Here is a 7991-nt window from a genome sequence, read left to right on the forward strand (position 1 = left end):
GGGGGCTGGGGTCCGTGGTGGCGGTGGAGGAGCGCTCGCTCACAGGGACCTGGGGTGTGAGCACGCTGCACCGCTGGAGCTGGAGGACACAGGATCGTCCCCACCGCAGAGGTTTGGGAGCCCCTGGTTCAGGCCGAGCCTGGGAATACCAGCCTGCCCCCCGTCTCACTCAGGAGCTGGCCAGACCTTGCTTAGATCCCAGCTCTGCCCCTTATGGCCTGTGTGACCTTGAGCAGGCCACTTTGCTTCTCTGATTCTGTATCGTCCTGAATCTACCACAGGTCAGTGTGTGTGTGTGCATGCCTGTGTGTTTCTGCAGACCACACCCCTGCCTCTGTCCTGGGTGAGTCCTGAACTGGCAAGCATATCCCCGGGGGTTCTGACATCTGCCATGCTGTGCCTCACACTGCACACACCACCATCAGCTCCTGGGAACCACAGGCAGCTTCATGCCTCCCAGTCTTTCCCATGCTGTTCCCTCTGCCTGCATCACCCTTGTCCTCTTCCCTCTGGCCCACCCCTTCTTAAGCTTCTGCGGAGTCCAGGGCTGGGTCAGGTTCCTCCTCTGTTCTCCTCTCCCCCTATTTCCTCCTTCCCATGCATCTCCTCTGTCCACTGCACACAGCAGAGTGCCATCTACATAGCTGGACACTGAGTCATTTGGGAATGGATGGTTGGATGTAATGATGAATGGATGGTTGGATGTAGTGATGAAAAGATGGATGGATGGGTGGATGGATGGGTGGATGATGGATGGTTGGATGGATGGATGGATGGATGGATAGATGTATTGATGGATGAGTGGATGAATGGATGGATGGGTCTATGGAAGTATGGAGTGTTTGAATGGTTGAAAGGAAGGATGGTTTCATGGATGGACTAATGGATCATGGATGGTTGGGTGGATGGATGGATGGATGGATAGGTGATGGATGATGAATGGATAGATGGATTGGTAGGTACATGATGAATGATGGGTAGATGATAGATGAACAGATGGGTAGATGGATGGATGAATGGATGGGTAGATGTGTATATGTGTATTTCTCTCTGCAAGATGATGAATGGATGATGAATGAATGGGTAGATGGATGGGTGGATGGATGGATGAGTGGATGGATGGATGGATCAATGGAAGTAAGAGTGTTTGAATGACTGAAAGGAAGGATGATGGATCAATGGACTAATTGATCATGGATGGATGGATGGGTGGGTGGGTGGATGAATGGATGAAGAGGTTTCCCTCTGAAGGTTGCAGTTAGTGGAACCCAGTAATATAAAGAGCAGGCCCACCAGATGGCTTCAGTGAAAAAGCTCTAGGCATTCAGTGCTACACCCCATGGGAAAGGAGGCCATGTATGGCCGGGACCACCTATATATTATGCTCATGGGAGGGCCAAAATGCAAGGGGCCCAGGACAGTGGGGTCCTGGCAGGACGGGGGCAGCCAAGGACCTTCATCAAAGAGCCACAGTAGAGTGTAGGGTGGTGCTGTGAATGAGGGGGATGCCAGGTGTAAATGCCCTGGGGAAATAGGTGGTTCTAAGGACAGTCCATCTATGCTCCCTTAGGCAGCTCCAGCTCTCACTCGACACCCCTGCAAGGCACCAAGGTCACCATCTACCCGAAGGAAATCCGGACGTTCTTCATCCACTTTCATAGCAGTGAGCCCTTGGCCAACTCTGTGACCTCAGAGAGACCCCAGGGGCCCCAAGAAAAGGAATAGGACCCAGAACCTGGAAGAGCATCATGGAGGGATGAGGGAAGACCAGCTACCTACCCAATAGGCTAATGCAGAAAATGTTCAGATTGGGGGTTTTGTTGTGCTTTAAATAAAAATTGCATTTCACAGACCCACATGTTCTCCTGGGGTACTAGAGCCGGCCTCTCCTATCCTCCTACCTGGGTGATGCCTGCACGCACACTCACACTCCTCCTGCCTGTGGAGAGTCGTCAGGAAGCTCCCATAAGGCAGAGTGAAATACCCAGCGTGACAGCAAATGCACCTGCCATGCAGGCCCCGCCCCCTCTCGCCCAGGCCACCAGTGTGACGTGTGGGCCTACTGTGTGCCTAATGATCGGTTGTGGAGGGGGTTACACTGCGAGGACAGGGGGCTCTCAGAGCCCGTGGGTGGCGTGGGGGTCTGGGGCCCATTCAGGAAGGCTGTGGAAAGGTTACCCCCAGGGCAGGAGCTGTGGGAAGAGCAGGAGCCCCGAGGCCTGAGCCCTGACAGGCTGGGTGCTGAGAGCAGGGGCAGGATCTGCTGGGTATTTCTTTCTGCTCTCACTACAGGGCTCCTGGGTGGCCCACCATGGGCCGTGTCAGAAACGGCCCAGGTGTCCGGTGTCATGTGATGCTCTCCTAGGAGGGGACCTGGGGTGGGAGCAGGAGTCTGAAGAGGATTCCTAGCACCTTCCACTGTATGGGCTCCAAGCCTCATAGGAATCTCCTGGGTTAATTTAGGTCAGCACCATGAACGCTCATGACGCTTTCATTCATTCATTCATTCAGTAGGTGGCTCTCCCCTGGCACAGGGCTAACCTCCAGAGAGAGACCCATGGGGGAAAGAAATGTGGTCCTGGCCATCGTGAGGGAGGCCGGTCCTTGGCCCCTTTCACAGATGAGGAAGCTAAGGCTTAGGGTGCCCCAGGGGGCTGTGAAATCGCTCCTCCCCTCCTCACAAGCCCCCGGATGCTCCTGAAGGCTGAACGCTGGCCTCCAGAGCGGATGTAGCACATCTGCTCCAGGTGCTCCCCAAGGTGGGTTCCATCACGTGGGCCACTGGGGCTTCTTTGTCTGGGTGCTTTTGTTGGCATTTAGCCTGAGGACGGTTCTCATTCTGAACTTTTCAGGACAGTCAACACTGGGATGGAATCCTGCTGTCTTAGTGGCTTTAAGAAGCAGTAGGCAAAAAAGAGAGAGACAAGCCAAGAAAGAGATTCTGAACTCTAGAGAACGAACTGATGGTTACAGAGGGGTGGGAGATGGGGGATGGGATTAAGGAGTGTCCTTGTGATGAGCACCGAGTGTTGTATGGAAGAGATGAGTCACTATATTGCATATCTGGAACTAATATTATACTGTATGCTAACTATACTGGAATTAAAAAAAATTTTAAACTTTAAAAAAGAAGAAGAAGAAGTGGACAGAGCTTCTGGAAACTGGCACAGGAATGAGGAGAAAACCAGACATGGGAGCACCAAATTCTGTGGGTGAGCTCTACCCAAAACTCTGGCTTCACACGGCAGACACCAAATAGCCCAGTAGGTGTATAAAAACCACATTGAGATTCCAGCTGCTCCCCTCTGCAAGGGCAACATCTTATACTATCTGTTCAGAAGTTAAATGTTTGTAAAACAAAAGGCAATACCCTTGTGAGTAACATAATAGAATTTAGGCTGTCTACAGCATAGTACTCCCAACATTCAGGACAGAAACCAAAATTACTTGATATGAGAAGAAACACAATTCAAGAGAAAAGAGAGTCAGCTGGGACTTATCCCAAATGTTGGAACTTAGAGATAATAATTTCAAAGTAGATGGGGTGCCTGGCTGGTTCAGTTGGTAGAGCATTGGACTCTTGATCTCGGGGTCATGATGAGTTTGAGCCCCACACTGGGGTAGTGGGTTTAATTAATTAAAAAATCAATATTATTGAATAATAATTTTAAAGCAGCTCTTGTCACGATGCTTGAGAATGTAAAGAAAAATATGTCCAAGATAAATTTAGATAGATAATCTCAAAATACTAGATGAACTACATGGAAAATCTAAAACTAAAAATATAGTATCGGGGGGGGTGCCTATGTGGCTCAGTCAGTTGAACTTCTGCCTTTGGCTCAAGTCATGATCCCAGGGTCCTGGGATCGAGGCCTGCATCAGGCTCCCTGTTTAGCAGGGAGCCTGCTGCTTCACCCTCTCTCTCTGACCCCCGCCCCTGCTCATGCTCTCTCTCTCTCTCAAATGAATAAATAAAAAATCTTTAATAAAATAAAATAAAAATATAGTATCTGGGATTGAAAAAATTCACTAGATGTGCTAAAAAACAGTACACATTCTAGAAGAAATCCTCAGTGAACTTGATGAGAGATCAGTAGAATCTACCCAATCAGAAGAAGAGAGGACAGAAGTTAAAATAATGTGAACCAGAGCTTCAAGGGTCTGTGGGATAATAGCAAAGTCTACAAGTGTTGGTGTTGTCATGGAAAGTGACAAGAGAGAATGTGGCAGAAAAATGTAAGGGTGGCTGAAAATGTTCCCAATTCGGGAAGAGACATAGACAAAGAAAAATATCCTAAGGCACATGTCATAAGTTAAACTACTAAAAACCAGAGAAACACTTGAAAGCAGCCAGAGAAAAAAGGTGCATTACAGACAAGGGAAGGACGGTGTGGCTATCACTGATTTCTCATTGGGGACAATGGAGCTCAGAAGACAGTGGAGTGACATCTGTGACCTGTTGGAAAAGCCTGTCACTGGAAAATGCTATCTTCCATGAAAATATTCTTCAATAATGAAGATGAAATGAAGGCATTTCAGATGAAGAAAAAGAACGTCAGAGAATGCACAGCCAGCAGACCTGTGCTCCAAACCATGTGAAAGGCAGCCCTCCAGAGTGAAGATCAACGGGCAAGATGGAATCTTGAACCTCCTAGAAGGAATGAAGACCGTTGGAAATGGCGAGTATGTGGGTAAATATAAGAGACTTTTTTCTCCTGATTTCTTTAGAGGGTATATGATTATGCACAGAGAACTGATTACATTGTGTTGTGGGGTTTATAACATACATTAGATATAATACATATGATAACTATAGCAAAAAGGATAAAGGGAGGGACTAAATGTCCCCATCTGTTTGTGAGGTGCTTCCATTTATTTGAAGTGGCCCAAGATTGACTAAGTCCTCTGTGAAAAGCTCAGGATGTATTGTATAATCCTAGAGCAACCATTGAAAACTTAATGCAGAGACAGAACTGAAGAGCCCACAGAAAAATGATAATGGAATTCTAAAAAATTTCCAAGAACGAAATACTGATTCGTGCAACAATGTGGATGAATCTCATAGACCTGCTGAGCCCAAGAAGTCAAACACAAGAGTACACAGTGGGAGAGTCCACTCAAACAACCTTCTAGATCAGGCAAACGCATATGTTGGGTCTTCAGAAATGAGAAATGGTTGGCTCTATGAGGCAGGGGAGGACAATCGACTGGGCAGGGGAGCAGGAGATCTTTCTGAGGTGATGGAATGCTTACACATTTGTCAAAACTCATCAGATTGAGTACTCAAGATCTGTTTGCTTTACTGTATGACATTTATACCCCAATTTAAAAAATTTTAATTTAAAATGTTTATATGAGGGACACCTGCGTGGCTCAGTCAGTTAGCATCTGTCTTCAGCTCAGGTCATGATCCTGGGGTCCTGGGATCAAGTCCCACATTGGGCTCCTTGTTCAGCAGGGAGCCTGCTTCTCCCTCTGCCTGCCACTCCCCCTGCTTGTGCTCTCTCTTTCTCTCACTCTCTCTCTCTCTAACAAATAAATAAAATCCTTAAAAAATAAAATAAAATGTTTATGTGAGTCTCTGTATTATGATTTTGGCATTTAGATAGAAAGCCAACTGCGGACACAAACATGCTTGGAATACAGCTCTGCCACCATCCATAGCAGATCTCGTTCCCATGAACACAGAACACAAGGTAACTAAAAAGACACCACACCAAAATCCAGTGAGGCCTCTCTGAGAAATGCCTTCTGAAGAAAGATCATTGGAAGGAAGGGTTCAGTCATGAAAAGGCAGAGGAAAGAACTTCAGGCACAGGAGGCAGAGAAAGGAAGGATCCGGAGTCAGTGTCTGTGTTCCCTACTGCTGCGTAACCAACTGTCCCTTAAAACAACAATGTATTATTACCTACATGGTTCTGTGGATGGACAGGGCCATCTCGGAGACATACGACTTCAACTTCCTGAGCTGTGGTCTCCAACCTTCGCTTCTCTGAGGTTGGAAAGGAAGACACCACCATGATGCTTAATGAAGGGTGCAGCAGGAAAGGGATTGGTCTGACTCTGCAACTCATAAGCCATTGGCCCTGGGCTAGTCACTCCACCTCTGTGAGCCTCAACTGACTGCACCTTGTAGAGGATGATTGTGAGCATTAGTAAGATAATGCAGATTTTAGTCATCTCAGCTGGCATTATTTCTGTTACAAGGACCACCATCAATACTTATTGAGCACCTCTGGTGTGTCAAGAACCCCTCTGGAGCATTCTCGTCCACAGATGTGATGTCTGGATCTGTGATGATCCAGCCACACCCTGCCTCACTGTGACCAACTGGATGACTCTGGTCATACTGCAGCCCTGCTCTTGACCTAACACCTTCCTGTGCTGTAAAATTCGTACCACAACCCTGACCTTGTAGGTTCCTTGGGTACATCTACAAAGGTCTGAATGCTGTGGCCACCTCACAGTGGGCATCAAATCAGTGACAGCTGCCATTCCCACTGGCCGTGCCCGGTTCCATGCCTTGTGGGCAATGCCCCTATTGCTTCTCAAGTTTCTGTGGAAACACCCCCATAGGGGCCACTGCATTGTACAGGTCCCCTGGAAGCCTCCTGCCTCTATTCACTAGAACCCTTTAGAACAAAATCAACAGTGTGGACACCTGGTCCAACCAGCGTGGATACTTGGTCGACCATTTGGAATTAGCTAGCAGTATCTTGTTTGAATCCACTTGATGAGCCTAAGAGGGAAGCAAAGCCTGGCTTACTGTGTGCACAGTTGATGGAGGCCCCTGGGAGTGAGATCACCTGCCATGGTTTCCCAGCTGGCAGGTGTCTGAAAACCCACCCAGATCTCGTGATTCATCTTCTTGACAGAATCCACATGCAGGGACTTGGGGATTCCCTAGAAGAGCAGGGTTCCTCAGAGATGACACAGGAGAAACTGTGGCTGGGGAGGTACAGTGACTTGCCCAAGATCACTGAGTCAATTACAGGAGACATAGAAAAAGAGCCAGGTACCTGAGCCTGGGTGAGCACCCACTGCTTTGAGCCTATGGGTGCGGAGGAGAGCAGACCCGTAGAGGAGAAATATGCCCGGCTTTTTTACCCCTAACACTGGACACAGTACCTGTCTCTCAGGGACTATAAGTCAGGAGCATCTGATTTCACACCCACCACACCTTGAAAGCATCTTGTCAGTGAAGGCAAATCACCTTGAGGGTCTCCAGCTATGCTGCCCCTGGGATGAATCATAATGTGATTCAGTTGGTTTGTGTCACTGAGGCATTTGTTGAAACACAGGTACATCAGTAAAGCTTTCTGAAATGAATTTTCTACACATGCTTTAAAAATATGTGAGTTTTTCTTAATGCACTGTGGGAGGTAATAGGCCAGAATTTTGTAGATCTATGTTCTTCAATCAATAATGTATCTCCTGGGGGCACCTGGGTGGCTCAGTCAGTTAAGCGGCTGCCTTCGGCTCAGGTCATGATCCCAGGGTCCTGGGATTGAGCCCCACGTCGGGCTCCTTGCTCAGCCAGGAGCCTGCTTCTCCCCTGCCTGCCATTCCCCCTGCTTGTGCTTGCTTTCTATCTCTCTGTGTCAAATAAATAAAATCTTTAAAAAAAATTAAAAAATTAAAAAAAATTATAAAATAATGTATCTCCTGACAAAACTAAAAGACAATCTACAAAATGGGAGAAGATTTTTGAAGACGTCTTATCAGATAAAGGGTTAGTATCCAAAATATATGAAGAACTTATCAAACTCAACAGCCAAAGAACAAATAATCCAGTTAAGAAAGGGACAGAGGACATGAACAGACATTTTTTCCAAAGAAGATATCCAAATGGCTAACAGACACATGAAAAAATGCTCAACATCACTTGGCATCAGGGAAATACAAACCAAAACCACAATGAGATACCACCTCATACCAGTCAGAATGGCTAAAATGAACAAGTCAGGAAACGACAGATGTTGGCGAGTATG

Source organism: Leptonychotes weddellii, chromosome 2, assembly GCF_054177405.1.
Source record: "Leptonychotes weddellii isolate Sample4059 chromosome 2, ASM5417740v2, whole genome shotgun sequence".
NCBI classification, from domain to species: Eukaryota; Metazoa; Chordata; class Mammalia; order Carnivora; family Phocidae; genus Leptonychotes; species Leptonychotes weddellii.